At 39.3% G+C, this 17,750-nt stretch overlaps 1 protein-coding gene across 2 annotated transcripts in view; it reads right to left on the reverse strand.

Annotated features, from left to right (window-relative positions):
- MTFR1 (mitochondrial fission regulator 1) overlaps positions 1-16,866 on the reverse strand; it is a 48,368-nt gene extending 31,502 nt beyond the window's left edge. For both annotated transcript variants that reach the window (XM_080801143.1, XM_080801144.1), the window contains exon 1: positions 16,806-16,866. The gene's annotated coding sequence lies outside the window, so the exon portion shown is untranslated. The remainder of the gene's footprint in view (positions 1-16,805) is intronic.
- Between the last annotated feature and the right edge of the window lie 884 nt (positions 16,867-17,750).

Genomic DNA, 17,750 nt, shown 5'->3' on the forward strand with positions numbered 1-17,750 from the left:
GAAATGTTTGCCAAACTGAGTGAATTTTGCTGTACACAAATTAATCCCTTATTAAAAAAAGAAAAAGAGGGGTGCCTGGGTGGCTCAGTGGGTTAAAGCCTCTGCCTTCGGCTCGGGTCATGATCCCAGGGTCCTGGGATCGAGCCCCGCATCGGGCTCTCTGCTCAGTGGGGAGCCTGCTTCTCCCTCTCTCTCTGCCTACTCGTGATCTCTGTCTGTCAAATAAGTAAATAAAATCTTTAAAAAAAAAAAAAAAGAAACAGAAATCCTTTCCTTTGGAAGCACGGCTTTGGGTTTACCTACTATCCTCTACTGCTTATAAGGGTTGACTCAAGAACATTCAAGTCATTTCCTATCATTTAGCTATGACTGTAGCAAAGTCGTCTTCTCTATTCCAAGTATTTCCCTAATTGAATTCCATGTTTTGGCCTCATTAGCACTAGTAAATCATATCTTGTATTTACTAGTGTTGGGTAATTTTAATTTTCACAGACATGATGCATTCAACAGGATACTTTGTATAAGTCCATTCATATAAAGATCCAAACTTACTTTTAGGTAAAATTAAAAGTAAGTTAATCATAGATTAGGGATTTTTTCCCCCAAGGTTTGTTTTGTGTTACTGTTTGAGATAGGGGTACTGATTGGTAGGAGGCCTGAGAAGGATTTCTGAGGGTGCTGGCAATACTCTATTTCTAACATAGAGAGATACTTAGGTGTGTTTATTCTATGAAACTATAGGAGAGTTGACAATACTCACTCAATCTTTAGCCCTCCATCTTGTTCACATCCACTTGCTCAATGACCTGTCTTGTGGTTATGTATTCCTGGCTCCTTGGAGATTAATATACATACCTTAGAAATACCCTCCAAGGAGACTTGCTTTGGATTCCCATGAGTCTGTTAGAGATAACAGTCTTTCCCTCTTCTGAAGCACAGATGGCGCCGCAAGGTTAGCTGTCAATGAAGTGCGTGCAAGCCTTCTGATCTCACTACAATACCCTCCTGCGTGTACCCTCACTCTGTGACATCTAGACTAAGATATGGACTTTTCAGAGAAAAGCTGCACAGATGTCCAAACAGTCGTCAAACCGATCCTGTAAGTTACCCTGAATAAAACTCTGTATAAACTGTATGGAGTTGCCTTCTGTGTTTTTCAATCCTAAGTGCCTTCTCAGTTGGAGGATACTATACAGTCCTTTCTTCCACCTTCCAACATAAACTTATCAAAATGTACCCTTACATATATTTAATATTTTATTTACTTGACAGAGCGAGAGGGATCACAAGTAAGCAGAGAGGCAGGCAGAGAGAGGGGGAAGCAGGCTCCCCACTGAGCAGAGCGCCTGATGCAGGGCTCGATCCCAGAACCCTGAGACCATGACCTGAGCCGAAGGAAGAGGTTTAACCCACTGAGCCACCCAGGAGCCCTCTTACATATTTTTCTTTTTTTTGTTTTTGTTTTTTTTATTTTATTTTATTTATTTATTTGACATACAGAGATCACAAGTAGGCAGAGAGACAGGCAGAGAGAGAGAGGGGGAAGCAGGCTCCCCGCCAAGCAGAGAGCCCGACGCAGGGCCCGATCCCAGGACCCTGGGACCAAGACCCGAGCCGAAGGCAGAGGCCCTAACCCACTGAACCATCCAGGCGCCCCTTACATATTTTTCTTAATGTAAGTTATGCTTCAAATAAAAGCTTTAAAAACACGCATAGCCTTTGACCAAATAATGCAACTTTGAGAAATTTCTCTCACAGAAATAAAAGCATTATACATAAAAATACATGTATAAAGGTCTTGTCTACAGTACTTTTTCTACTCACAAAATTGGGATCAACTTTAAATGTTTGTCAATAAAACTGTTAATTAAATTACAGTATACTCCTATTAGAAAATATTATGCATCTATTAAGTAAGAGTCCAGAGGGTAATTACACCTGTGGTGAACACAGCACAATGTATAAAGTTGTTGAATCTTTTCATTGTATACCTGAAACTCATTAACATTGTGTCAACTATTCTCAAATTTTTAAAAAAGTAATGGTCTATGTAATGACTTGACAGCATATACATGATACAGGAAGAATATGTTAATTATGATCTCATTTCTGTAAAAAAAAACAAAAATCCTCTAGTTCTTTATTTAGAGAAAGACACACATCAAACTCTTAAAACTGGCCAGAGAGGGTAGAAGTGAACTTTTCCTTGTATAGTTTGCTTTTCATTTAAAAACGAAATCTAGAAGTTAAAAAAAAAAAAACAAATATCTCACCTTCGAGCTTTCCCTCAGATACTTTTCATCAAACTAATAAATCCCTTCTTACCTTCACTTTCTTCTACCCCATGCAGCCAAAAATCACTTGAACCACTCTTTATCAGTATTTTCAACTCCCTTCTGTAAGCCAGGCCTTGATTAATTCAGTAGACTACATGTCCTAGAATTGGGCTGTAGAAAAATTACTAAGACTTACATTTTGATGTTGCTACAAATGCTCTACCTCTGATCTCAAATGGGCCCTCACTGCTGTCTAGCATCCTAGGAAAATATTTTCTTACTCTTGTCCCTCTTCCATTCTCCAAGAAGCTTTTTCAACCCTTCTCCATGCTACCCAAATCTCTCTAACCCTTCCCTCCATCATTTCTCAGTAGATGACCAAGCACAGTACTTCAAATAACAAAGAAGTCATCGAACAGGAACTCTGTCGACATCCTGCAACTTCACATGTCATACATTTAACCTATACACCTATTCTGTCCCCTATTTTCTCCTGTTTCTCCTCCTAAGTGCTCAGGATTACACTCACTCCACTCACAGGTCTCATTATATCAGCTCCACACTGCATACATAAATTCTCTTTCTTGTCCCATGTCAACTTCAATCACATGCCATCTTCTGGTTTCTCCCATCTGCTCTCAAACCAAAGAAATCCAGAACTCAACTCCCTAATTTTCTTCCTAAATCTGCTGCTCATGTGTTCCCTACCTCAGCAATGGCACCCATACTGTCAAGTTATTCCTCCTTTCTTCCATTTTCTACAATCAGGATCTAGGTTTCCTCCTAAATATCAGATTCCATTTCCACTGCTACTCTACTCCAATCCATTACAGCTATTCTAAGTCTGTACTGTCATAATCACCTTCCACAAATTTTGCTCTCCCTTTTCTAGCCATTCTCAGTACTGCAATAAGTCCTTTATGATCTGGTCTCTGTACTTTCCTATCCTCTGTATCTTTCACACTCTTCTCTTTAATCCAGTCATACAGATAATTCTAGAAATTCAACAGGCTCTCTGGACTTTTCTGTAATCCAGTATTCTACACCCCCCTACAGTACCTCTATGTCAAGCTAGCTCCTATGCATCCTTTATTTTTGCTTAGCTATTACCTTCTCCAAGAGGTTTTTCCTGATCAACAAGGATTAGGGCCCTCCTGTATACATTCTCCTAAACTGCACATTACAACAATGTACCTAAAGTGCTTAACTCCTCCACAGCACTAAGTCACCTTAAGAGCAAAACCCTTCTTATTCATCACAGTGACCCCAGCCCTTAGCACAATATATAGAATATAATAACAGTGCTAAGTTAATATTAGAATTCTAAATGAAGGGCATCTAAGCCTTTTCAACACTATCTCAATTGTAAACAGATACCTAGAAGAATTTATTTATAACGAACTACAGAATTTCAGACAAACTATCCTCCCATGAGGTCAAATAAACGACAAAATATGAAAATCATCTATTTGAAAGCATCAGAGAACTATCAAGACAAAGAAGTATAACCAGGCCAAGAGATGGTTCCTTGAAAAGAAACAACAATAAAAAAGACTGACCTCTAATGACATTTACTGAAGAAAAAAAGACACTTATAAGTGAATGAAATGGGGGACAACACTACAGATAACAGAGACATTAAGAAAATAAGAGAAGGGGAGCACCTGCCTGGCTCAGTCAGTCAAAGTGCATGATTCTTGACCTTGGGGTTTTAAGTTCAAGCTCTATGTATAGAGATTACTTAAGTATAGAGATTACTTAAAAATAAAATCTTAAAAAAAAAAAGAAAATAATAAAAGGCAAAACAAAGTTACAGTGTAAGCAGTTACAATGGTAGTTACCTACGGATGGGGGGCGGGTAATAGTTGGAAGAGAGCATAAAGGAGCTTCCTAGAATGCATACAACTTTCTATTTCTTACTGTGGGTGGTGATTACATGGATGTTTCGTTTGTCCTAATTTATTGGTTATATATCCAGGTTTCTTATATTTTTTGTGTTATACTTCAAAATAAAAAAAGGTTTGAAAAAGATAACTAAGAATCAGACTGCATTTTGTTTTCTAGGTACTGTATGAATACATATATAATTTAACTTCAAGAATTTTATGTCTAACCTACTTTGACACAGACTATAAGAAACAGCAAACCGTTTTCAGGAGGGGAAACAGGTAGTTGACAGGGCAGAAGAGAAAATCAAGACTAAATGAAAACAGACATACCCTGAAAACAAACTTTCTCTTCCCTCCACAAATACTATGAAAATATACAATAGTCTATAGTGAGACCAGTTAAAGCTTACAGCAATCAAATCAAAGATAACACAATACTGCTTTCAGCAAATGCAGCATGTTTTTGAGACAGTTATAATAAAAAATGGTTTATTAGCAATAAATAGTTTCACAGTAACCCTCTTAGCAGTAATAATAAAGTTGTCATTAAATTTAAAATGCCAAAAACCGGGGTGCCTGGGTGGCTCAGGCAGTTAAGTGTCTGCCTTCTGCTCAGGTCATAATCCCAGGGTACAAGGATCAAGCCCCACATTGGGCTCTCTGCTCAGCAGGGAGCCTGCTTCTCCCTCTCTTTGCCACTCCCCCACCCCTACCCCCAGCTTATATTCTGTCAAATAAAAATAAAAATTAAAAAATAAAATGCTAAGGGGCACCTGGGTGGCTCAGTGGGTTAAAGCCTCTGCCTTCAGCTCAGGTCATGATCTCAGGGTCCTGGGATCGAGCCCCGCATCCAGCTCTCTGCTCGGCGGGGAGTCTGCTTCCCCCTCTCTCTCTGCCTGCCTCTCTGCCTACTTCTGATCTCTGTCTTTCTGTCAAATAAATAAATAAAATCTTTTTTAAAAAAATAAATAAATAAATAAAATGCTAAAAGCTTTTAAAAGCTACAGCAGTACACTAGAGCTTATTTTTATAAGGTCTTTGGGAACTATTCAAGGAAATGGCCATTTAATTATCTTTACAATATGAAAGAATAGTATGACCATTTTATAGGGGGTGGTGGGAGTCTAAAAGGATTCACAGAACATTCTTATTCACTTGGCTAATTAATTAAAAAATAAGGTTTCCTGTTCTCAGATTACTAATAGATAAACCTATCAATGTATCCCAAATGACAATCCACATTCTAGTGCCAAACAGGGATGCAAAAGAAAAATAAGTACCACGAAATAAAAAACATAAACAAAAACCTATTTAATTTAAAGTCAGTCTTTTATTTTGAGAATATTCTTCATATGTTCTGGTGTAAAAGTACTTTTCTTTTAGGATATTGGGACATTAGATGGATATTAAGCAATTTTTTAAAAATGTCCTTACTTGTCACAATGAAAAATTGTCAATCCTATGCCAACACCCTGCCCTACTTTCTGAAAATTAAAACTTAAAATTCAAATCTAGTGACCACTGGTATACTTCAGTCTGGTTGAGACTTTAAGAACACCTTACCACATTATAAGACAATGATATAGTATTTGACCCATGGGTACAATTTATTGGCAATTATTTAGAATTATTTATTTATTAATTCTAAATAATTATTTAGAACTAATATTCTATACTGTTTGTGCAAAATTAAGTACAGCACGTAGCACAAATTCTAACACATAAGTCTCACTTTTTTCAGTTCGTAAATGAATAAATCTCATGACCTATACTGCAACTCTTAACAACCAAAAAACCCTTATATTAAAAAGTCTAATAATACAAACTAAAAATGTGATGAAAATTCTTTCAAGTAAATGGGTTTTTACGTAAGAAATTAAATCTTTTTTTTTTTTAAAGATTGTATTTATTTATTTGACAGAGAGACACAGCGAGAGAAGAAACACAAGCAGGGGGAGGGTGAGAGGGAGAAGCAGGCTTCCGTGGAGCAGGGAGCCTAATGTGGGGCTTGATCCCAGGACCTCAGGATCATGACCCGAGCCAAAGGCAGATGCTCAATGACTGAGCCATCTAGGCACCCTGAAATTAAATTTCTGACAGACATTTTCTGTAACATTTTTAGATGTCACCTTCTGAGTGATACACAAGAGGTTAGAGATAGTCTTGTATTTCCATTTGAACTAAGAGTGTATCGTTTTCATGTGAGGATCTCTGAAATGTAACCCTACAATGAATGACATATTAAATATATTCTTCATGAAGTATTTTATTTTAATCATTCCCATGCAAATGAATTAAGTACTGTGGTATCAATATTAAAACAATCTTTTGAAAAGATGGTTCAAATATCTTAAGTGATCCTGAACATCTGTAGAAACAAACACACACAATACTTGGAACTCAATAATATTTATCACTAAAAGTGCTGTCCTTGGGCCCACCAAAGTTATGAAAATTCACTAGAAGGATGATTTGAGTAAATTGTGTAATAATTACCATCCCCTAGATATTATGTGTATAAAAAATTTCCTTAGTGGCAAAACTTAGTAAATTACACCTTTGTAAAATATTTTTTAAAAGCTAAAAAGTATTTACTGAGCATTACTGTAAAAAGACAAAATTCAAAAGTAAACTGAATGTCCATCAATAGAAAAATACTTGAAACAAATTCAACATAACCACTCTTAAGTTTATGGCTATAAAAACAAAAAGTTATACACAAGAAGTTTTGGGGCACCTGGGTGACTCAGCTGGTTGAGTATCTGCCTTCAGCTCGGATCATGATCCCAGGGTCCTGGGACCAAGCTGCATGTCAAGCACTCTGCCCACTGGGGAATCTTCTTCTCTGCCCCCTGCACCTCTCCCTGCTTGTGGTTCTCTCTCTCAAATAAATAAATTAAGATTAAAAAAAAAAAAAAAGTTTCCGTAAGATACATGAAAAAAGTTGCAAGCATATATATGTGTGATTCCATTTGTGTGTGTGTGTGTGTGCATGTGATTCCATTTTTTTTTTAAGATTTTATTTGACAGAGATCACAAACAGGCAGAGAGGCAGGCAGAGAAAGAGGAGAAAGCAGGCTCCCCGTGGAGCAGAGTCGGATGTGGGGCTCGATCCCAGGACCCTGGGATCATGACCTGAGCTGAAGGCAGAAGCTTTAACCCACTGAACCACCCAGGTGCCCCTGTGATTCCATTTTTAAAAAAATAAAGCACAGAGCAGCACCTGGCTGGATCAGTCAATAGGAGTTGTAGTTCCAAGCCTGATGGTGGGTATAGTTATTACTTAAAAATAAAATCTTAAAAAAAAAAAAAAAAAAAAAAAGCATAGAAATAGTGGCCCAACAGACACTAGTTTAAGTCAACTAACTTTTAAAAAAAAAATTTTTTTAACTTTGGCCCAAGCAATAATGTCTATGTAATCATTGCTTATTATTTCAGGACATTTTTCCCAATTCACTTTAAAAAACTTAACTACAGGTCGCACTCCCTATCAGAGCCCAAACAAATTGGGATAACGAGCTACTTTCAAGATTTTCCCTTTGTCCCTGAGGGTCCCTGAGGTTTGCAAGACTCACTATTATATGTTGAGGTGTTGACCTATTTGATTCATTTTGATGGGGGTTCTCTGTTCCTCTTGGTATTGAATGCCTGTTTCCTACCCCTGATTAGGGAACTTCTCTGCCAAAATTCTCACCAAAATCCTAGCCAATAGGATCCAACAGTATATTAAAAGAATTATTCGCCACGACCAAGTGGGATTTATTCCTGGGCTGCAAGGGTGGTTCAGCCTCCACAAATCAATCAATGTGATATAATACATTAATAAAACAAAGGACAAGAACTATATAATCCTCTCAGTAGATGCAGACAAAGCATTTGACAAAGTACAGCATCCTTTCTGGATTAAAACTCTTCAGAGTATAGGGATAGAAGGAACATATCTCTATTATAAAAGCCCTATATCGAAAGCCCACAGTGAGTATCATTCTCAATGGGAAAAAATTGAGAACTCTTCCTCTAAGGTCAGAACATGGCAGGGATGTCCATTCTCACTGCTGTTGTTCAGCACAGTACAAGAAGTCTTAACCTCACCAATCAGACAACAAAAAGAAAAGGCATCCAAATCGGCAAAGAAGTCAAACTCTAACTCTTCACAGATGACATAATACTCTATGTGGAAAACCCTAAAGATTCACCCCTAAATTGCTAGAACTCACACAGGAGTTCAGCAGAGTGGCAGGACATAAAATCAACACATAGAAATCAGTTGCATTTCTATACAGAAGAAAGAGAAATTAAAAAGTCTACCCTATTTACAATTGCACCAAAAACCATAAGCTACCTAGGAATAAACCTAACCAAAGAGGGAAAGGATCTGTACTCAGAAAACAAAGAACACTCAAGAAAGACATTGAGGAGGACACAAAGAAATGGAAAAACATTTCATGCTGATGGATTGGAAAAAAAAATATTGTTAAAATGTCTATGCTACCTATACATTCAATGCAATCCCTATCAAAATACCCTCATCTTTTTTCAGAGAGCTGGAAGAAATAATCCTAAAATTTGTATGGAACCAGAATCTGAATAGCCAAAAGAATGCTGAAAAAGAAAACCAAAGCTGAGGTCTGACTTCAAGCTAAAATATTACAGAGCTATGATCATCAAGAGAGCATGGTACTGTCACAAAAAACAGATGCATAGATCAATGGAACAGAATAGAGAGCCCAGAAATGGGCCCTCAATTCTGTGATCAACTAATCTGCAACAAAGCAGGAAAGAATAACCAATGGAAAAAAGACACTCTCTTCAACAAATAAAATGGGAAAGAGAGTTTCTTCAATAAATGGTGTTGGGAAAACTGGGACAGCCACATGCAACAGAATGAATCTGGACTATTTTCTTACACCATACATAAAAATAGACTCAAAATGGATGAAAGACCTAAATGTGAGACAGGAATGCATCAAAATCCTAGAGAACACAGGCAGCAAGCTCTGTGACCTTTGCTGCATCAACTTCTTGCTAGACAAGTCTCCAAAGGGAAGGGAAACAAAGGCAAAAAAATGAACTACTGCGACTTCAAGATAAAAAGCTTCTGCACAGCAAAGGGAATAGTCAACAAAACTAAAAAGCAACCTATGGAATGGGAGAAGATATTTGCAAATGACAGTACAGAAAAAAAGGGCTGGTATCCAAGATCTATAAACAACTTCTCAAACTCAACACCCAAAAAACAAATAATCCAGTCAAAGAATGTGCAAAAGACAAGAACAGACACTTCTCTGAAGAAGACATGCAAATGGCCAACAGACACATGAAAAAATGCTTAACATCACTTGGTATCAGGGAAATACAAATCAAAATCACAAGGAGATACCACCTCATACCAGTCACAATGGCTAAAATTAGCAAGTCAGGAAATGACAAATGTTGGTGAGGATGCAGAGAAAGGGGAAACCTCTTCCAGGGTTGCTGGGAATGCAAGCTGGTACAGCCACTATGGAAAACAGTATGGAGGTTCCTCAAAAAGTTGAAAATAGAGCTATACCCTACAACACAGCAATTGCACTACTGGGTATTTATTCCACAGATATAAATGTAGTGATCCAAAGGCACACCTAGACCCCAATGTTTATAGCAGCAATGTCCCCAACAGCTAAACTATGGAAAGAGCCCACATGTCAGTTCACAGATGAATGGCTAAAAAGACAATGCGGTATATATATAAAATGGAATACTACTCAGCCATCAAAAAAATTGAAACCTTGCCATTTGCAACGACATGGATGAACTAGAGGGCATTATGCTAAGTGAAATTAAGTCAATCAGAGAAAGGCAATTATCACAGGATCTCACTCATACATGGAATTTAAGAAACAAAACAGGATAGCAGGGGAAGGGGGGGAATAAACAAGATAAAATCAGAGAGGGAGACAAATCATAAGAGACTCTTAATCTCAGGAAACAACCTGAGGTTGCTGGAGGGGAGGAGGTTGAGGGAGGTCGGGTAACTGAGTGATGGACATTAAAGAGGTTATGTGATGTAATGAGCACTGTGTATAAGACTGATGAATCAGTGGGGAAAAAAATAAGATCCCATTCACAAATTAAAAAAAAAATAATTAATTTAAAAAACACTAAAGTCATTAAATAAGGCAAAAGAGTAAGAGAACAAAACGGATCGGAGAACTACACAAACAACCAGAAAATTACCAAAATTATTCCAGGGAAGCAAGGATGGATCAACATCTGCAAATCAATCAACGCATTACACCACATTACAAAAAGGATAAAAATCATATGACCATCTCAACAGATGCAGAAAAATCATCTGACAAAATTCAACATTCATCATGATAAAAAAAAAAAACCCTCAAGTATTATAGATGGACTGTATCTCAATATAATAAGGGCCATATATGACTAACCCATAGCTAACATCAACAGTGAAACAGTGAAAAGCTGAAAGCTTTTGGGGGAAAGATATGAAGAACAAGACAAGGATGCCTACTCTTGGCCTCTTTTATTCAACACAATACTGCAAATCTTAGCTAGAGCAATCAGACAAAAAAGATATCCAAATTGGTAAACAAGAAATAAAAAATTGTCACTATTTACAGATGACATGATACTACATATTGAAAAACCTTAAAGACTTCACCAAAAAACTATTACAATAAACAAATTCAGTAAAGATGCAGGATACAAAATATAGAGAGTAATCTGCTGGGCTTCTATACACTCACACAAACTACCAGAAAGAAAAATTAAGAAAATAATTCCATTAAAATTGCCTTAAAAAGTAGAAAATACGTATAATTAAATTTAACAAGGAAGTAAAAGACCTGAGCTCTGAAAACTATAAGACATTAACAGAAGAAACTAAAGATGACACAAATAAATGGAAAGATACACTATGTTCATGGCTTGGAGGAATTAATATTGTTACAATGTCGCTATCACCCAAAGCAATCTACAGATTCAATGTAATCCCCACCAAAATTCCAATAGCATATTTTCAAATAACTAGAACAAATAATCCTAAAATCTGTACAGAAGTGCAAATCATCTATAAAAGTTGGCTATAAACAATTCTGAGAAAGAACAACAAAGCTGGAGATATCATGCTCCCATATTTCAAACTGTGTACTACGGAAGCTACAGAAATCAAAACAGATGGTATTGGCATAAAAACAGACACAAAGATCAATGGAACAGGATAGAGATCCTAGAAATAAGTCCACACATACATAGTCAATCTATAACAAAGAAGGCCAGAAAATAAAATGGGGAAGAGACAGTTTCTTCAATAAATGGTGTTGCGAAAACTAGACAGCTACATGCAACAGAATGAAACTGGATCACTTTCTTACACCATACACAAACATAAACTGAAAATAGAAGATTTAAATGTAAGACCTGAAACCATAAAATTCCTAAAAGAAAAACAGGCAATAAATTCTGGACGTTATCTTAGCAGTATTTTTTGTATCTGTCTCATCAGGCAACGGACAAAATAAAAATAAACAACTTGAACCACATCAAACTGAAAAGCTTTTGCACAGAAAAGGAAACTATCAAAGGAATCTGCTGAATGGGAGAAGGTATCTATAAGTGATATATCAGATAAGGTGTTAATGTCCAAAATATATACATGCAACCCCACATCAAAAAACAAACAAAAACACCCAACAATAAACAATCCAATTTAAAAATGGGCAGAGGGGCGCCTGGGTGGCTCAGTTGTTAAGCGTCTGCCTTTGGCTCAGGTCATGATCCCAGAGTCCTGGGACTGAGGCCCACATCCGGCTCCCTTCTGGGTGGGAGGCCTGCTTCTCCCTCTCCCACTCCTCCTGCTTATGTTCCCTGTCTGTGTTTCTATCAAATAAATAAATAATTTTTAAAAAGTGGGCAGAGGACTTCAATATACATTTTTCCAAAGAAGACATACAGTTAACAAACGGATACATGAAAAAACGTTCAACTTCACTAATATCAGGGAAATACAAATCAAAGCAACAAAATCACCTTACACCAGACAGAATGGCTAGTAACAAGAAGACAAGAGATAAAAAGTGTTGGCAAGAATGTGGAGAAAAAGGAACCCTATGCACTATTGATGGAATTGTAAATTGGAGCAGCCACTGTGGAAAACAGTAAGGAAGGTCCTCAAAAAAATTAAAATATAAAATACCAAACAATCCACTAATTCCACCTCTGGGTATTTACCCAAAGAAACAAACCCACAACTTGAAAAGATATGCACCTCAATTTTTATTTCAGCATTATTTGTAACAGCCAAGATATGGTAGCAACCTAACTATCCATCCATAGATGGTTTAAAAAAAAAAAAAAAAGATGTGGTATACACATACATACACAGGAATATTACTCAGCCATGGGAAAGAATGAGATCTTGCCATTTGCAACAATATGGATGGACCTAGAGGATATCATGCTAAGTAAATTAAGTCAGAGAAAGATTAACACCATATGATTTCATCTATACATGGAATCTAAAAAAACCCCATAAGTACAAAGAATACACTGGTGGTTGTTAGAAGGGTGGGGGGTTCAACGATGGAAAAAGAAGGGTTAAGAGCAGTGGTTGGGGGGTGCCTGGGTGGCTCAGTGGGTTAAAGCCTCTGCCTTTGGCTCAGGTCATGATCTCAGGGTCCTGGGATGGAGCCCCGCATCGGGCTCTCTGCTCAGTGGGGAGCGTGCTTCCTTCTCTCTCTCTGCCTGCCTCTCTGCCTACTTGTGATCTCTGTCAAATAAATAAATAAAATCTTTAAAAAAAAAAAAAAAAGAGGAGTGGTTGGTACAGGCTTTCAATTATGGAATAAGTCAGAGGAGATGAAATCTATAGCACAGAAAATATAGTTAGTGGTATTTTAACAGTTGTATGTTGACAGATAGTAGCTATGTGTGTGAGCATAGAAGAACATATAGGCTTCTGGAATCATTACTTGTACCCCTGAAACTAATGTAACACTTACACTCCAATTAAAAAAAAAAACCTACATTGTAATAAAATTTTTTAAAAATACTGATTGTCCAAAAAACCAAAATCTTGCCATTTACAATGACATGGATGGAACTAGAGGGTATAACTAAGGGAACTAAGGGAAATAAGTCAGAGAAAGACAATCATCATATGACTCTCCGATATGAGGAACTGGAGAGGCAGGGCAGGGATTCGCTAAGGGAAAGGGAGGAGAAAAAAAAATGGGATCAGAGATGTGTACAAACCCTAAGAGACTGTTAACCTCAGGAAACAAAGTGAGGGCTGCTGGGGGGTGGTGGGAGGAAGGGATGGGGTGGCTGGATGATGGACACTGTGAAGGGTTTAATGCTATGGTGAGTGCTGTGAGTTGTGTAAGACTGATGATTCGCAGACCTGTACCCCTGGGGCAAATAATACATTATATTTTAATATAAATAAATAAACTGATGGTCAATTAATTTTCTTTTCACAGAGTTCTTAACATTTAAAATACAGATGAGGCGCCTGGGTGGCTCAATGGGTTAAACCTCTGCCTTTGGCTGAGGTCATTATCTCAGGGTCCTGTAATCATGTCCCACATTGGGCTCTCTGCTCAGCAGGAAGCCTGTTTCCCGCCCGCCGTCCCCCCACCCCCCCACCTCCCCACCTGCCTGCCTCTCTGCCTACTTGTGATCTCTCTCTGTCAAATAAATAAATAAAATCCTTAAAAATAATAAAATAAAATAAAATACAGATGATTGGGACACCTGGCTGGCTCTATTATTATGGCATGCAACCCTCAGAGCTCTAAGTTCGAGCCCCTCACTGGTGCAAAGATTACTTAGAAATTAAATCTTAAAAAAAATAAAGATGTATTTTAACATAAATTAGTACAGATGACCAAAAAGTTTTGAAACTGTGAGTAAATATTTTAAATTAAGAAGTTCTGAATTGGGGCGCCTGGGTGGCTCAGTGGGTTAAAGCCTCTGCCTTCGGCTGAGGTCATGATCTCAGGGTCCTGGGATCGAGCCCCGCATCGGGCTCTCTGCTCAGTGGTGAGCCTGCTTCCTCCTCTCTCTCTGCCTGCCTCTCTGCCTACTTGTGATCTCTGTCTGTCAAATAAATAAATTTTTTAAAAAAATTAAAAAAAAAAAAAAAGAAGTTCTGATTTTTGGGGCATCTGGGTGGCTCAGTCTTTAAGCGTCTGCCTTCGGCTCAGGTCCTGATCCCAGGCTCCCGGGATCCAGCCCCACATCAAGCCCCTCATCAGGCTCCCTGCTCGGCGGGAAGCCTGCTTGTCCCTCTCCCACTCCCCTTGCTTGTGTTCCCTCTCTCTGTGTCTCTCTCTGTCAAATAAATAAACTTTAAAAATCTTAAAAAAAAAAAAAAAAGAGAGAGAGTGAAGAAAAGAAACTGACATTTACCAGCACTTCAGAACCATGCTGTCTTTTCATTCCCCTTTTTTAGGCAATTTATTTTTCTTTTCCTTGCCTTACATCCGTAAATTCAACAGTTACCCAAATCTATTTCTTCTATACCACCAGGTCAAGCCACTCATCTTTTCACATCTCAAGTAAAGCCATCTTTGATAGTGCCCAGCTCACTTTTCCTATGAGATGGTTACAATCAGTGAGTCACGGTTTTGCTCAAGTTCAAACTCCTTAAACTTGGCACTCAAAGTACTTCACATGTGCTAACTTTATTTCTAGACTTCTGAATTAATCCCCTACAACAGGAATCCTAAACTCCAATTTAACTGGTTTTCCCTACTGTCCTCTGAAAAAGCCCAGCTGTCTCTTTCTAGTTCCTTATTCCTCTAACATTATTTGGAAGAAGATACTGTCTTAGAAATAGTGTAAGACTGAGAAGATAAGGGATACAGTTTAGTCAATATAAATTGCCAGTACATGCTAAATGCCAAAGGAATTAGAGACTAGGGGCACCTGGATGGCTCAGTGGGTTAAGCATCTGCCTTTGACTCATGTCACGATCTCAGCAGGGAGTCTGCTTCTCCCTCTGCCCCCCATTTCTGTGCTTGCTCTCTCTCTAATGCTCTCTCTCTCTCAAAATAAATAAAATCTTTTTTAAAAAGGGGGGGAGTAGAGACTATTCACTAATATATTATTTTTTCTTTTCTTTCCCCTTTAATTGGTCCTGTACTACAGAAATTGTAAACACTTGTATTTACTGATCCACATTTACATACTTTGATTTTTAACTTAAAATTCAATTGCACTAACCTTTTACTGTTTGAAAGAAACATGTACTCATAAATTCCAGGGGTTTTTTTTTTCCCCATTATAGATTTATAGCTCAATAGAAATGATCCACAGCAGTTACAATTACTCCATTAATTCTTAGGAAATTTAATCATGGTTAAAAGAGCAAGAACTTGGCACTGACCAGGGTTAATATCCTAAACCCGATCCCCCAGATTTCCCCCTTATTTACACCAGTGTGAACTTATGCAAATTGCTTAGTCCCCCTTTTCCTTCATCTGTAAAACTGGATAACACCTACTTCACAAGGCTGTTGTAAAAATTAAATGAACAGGTGGAAACAATTTCACAGAGCTTCATACATATTACCAAGAGCCACATAAACAGAAATTAACAAAATTATTATTACTGCTCAAAAGCAACACTGCTACTGCCAAGACTAGATTGTTTGGAACCTTTATTTTTAATGATTTTGAAAACCCGAGCATAGGGCAGTGAAACTGCACTGTGGGAGAACTGCCCGCATTCTTATAGAGCAAACTAAATTTGCGCCGTCTACACATTCACGTTTTCCTTACTTTACTCAATCCCTCTAGAAGGCAAATGATTAGAAAAATAGTATAATTGCTGACCATGACAAAGTTGTAGAAATACGTAACAGAGATTAAATGCCTGGGATTTGCTTGAAAATAACCTGTGGAGAGGGAGCAGGCTCCCCCTAAGTGTTGACAATTGTTAAAACTGGGTGAAGGGTTCGCCGAGTTCCTCTCAACCTCTGTACGTTTGAAGATCTCCATAATAAAACGTGTTTTTAAATGTCTAAAGGTCGATCTTTTCTGTGGGGCTTAACGCGACTAGTTACGTTCGGAAGCTACATTGGGAACTATTGGGAGGCGAAAAGTGAAACGGCAACACAAGCCAGGTGAGACTGGTTAAGCCTCCCAGGCGACCAGCAGGCGTGCGTCTCCTCCCAGAGTCCACAAGGCCCGGCCCGGAGGCGCAACCGCGGAGTCCGGCCGCTCTAACCCCAAAGAGCGCAACGCCCAAGGCCTTCCTGGGACCGCCGCCTGGCGGCTGGCGAGAGAACTGTGGGCTCGGAAAGATGGACCTAAGGGCCAGGGGGTAGGGGGAAGATGTGGGTGGGAGAGTCCCAGCCTTCAGGGCGAGTCAGCCGACTTCTTTCCGCTCCGCCGGAGCTCCAGCCACAGCAAAGCCCTCGGCCACCCCGGCTGCCGGAGAACGTCTCCGCCTCCCTTCATCCACGGCACAGACTCCCAACCGGCCCACGGAGCCCGCCGTCTTCCCCGCATGCCCGAAACGGGGACTTCTTCAGCTTCGACTTTGTTACCAGGGCTTCCCAACGCCCTCAGGCCTGGGAGCGCCTCTTCGAACCCCTCTCCAACCGCTTTCTTGGGTCCCTAGCCCCACTTACCTCGGCCGCGCGGCAGCCAGGTGCCTTCTTGAGCTTCTCCGGCTTCCAGCTTGGCTCTCCCGGGGAGTTACTGCCAATCACCCAACCTCCGCCCCAAATCCGGACCAGACTGACCAATCAGCTGCTTCTTAGGGCCCGGAGGCGGGTACTGAGAGCCCGGACGAGACGAGAGACGACCCGCCCACAGGCCTGCAGCCACCTCTCACTGTGAATGTGCGCAAGCGCGGTGCCTGGCTAGAGGCGGGCGCTTTCGCGTGGACTTCGCTTTGTGTCTTCACTGCTCTGCCCTGGAAAGTACTTTGTTAGTAAACCCCGCTCCCTAAGTGTGTAGCAAGACCCGCATTCTGAACGTAGCCACAAGTGTGTTTTACCTTGGAAGAAGCTAGGAGTTCTAAGCCTTTGTTAACCTGACTTGTGTTGAGTCCTTTTATCCCCAGCTATTGAGACTTGTGTTTATCCGGCACATCTTCCCACGTGAACTTAATATCCCGGCTGTGTTTGTGTTGAGGGGAGTTGAGGGTGCGGAGTGTACAAAGAGCATGGATGACGATTTTACTGTCCTCAGTTCCGTCTGTTTAGTCTGATTCGTGGGCCACATGTTTTTTTAATAGTTGAATATTCTGGGACACTAGATTTCAAATAATCCTGCCATGAAAATGATCATTACATCTATAGCTAACAGTATATTCAGCATGGCAATGTGTGTAGGCCCAACTCGAAATTCATTTGTAGAGCGAAAAGCCTGCTTAAGTATTTCTGTATGGCCTTTAAAGAGGCTGTTGCTGATTGGCTGTCGCTGATTGGCTGTCTCTCTTACCCTCCCTTTGTAATTGATCCCACAGGTCACTCAGCAGGCACCAGAGCCATGGTGGCTTTTATTCCTGGTGCCCAAGTCTCTTCAGGGCGAGGGCTTCCCGACTTCAGCAAGAGCATTAATCCATTTGG

Source organism: Martes martes (assembly GCF_963455335.1).
Source record: "Martes martes genome assembly, chromosome: 4".
Taxonomy (NCBI): Eukaryota; Metazoa; Chordata; class Mammalia; order Carnivora; family Mustelidae; genus Martes; species Martes martes.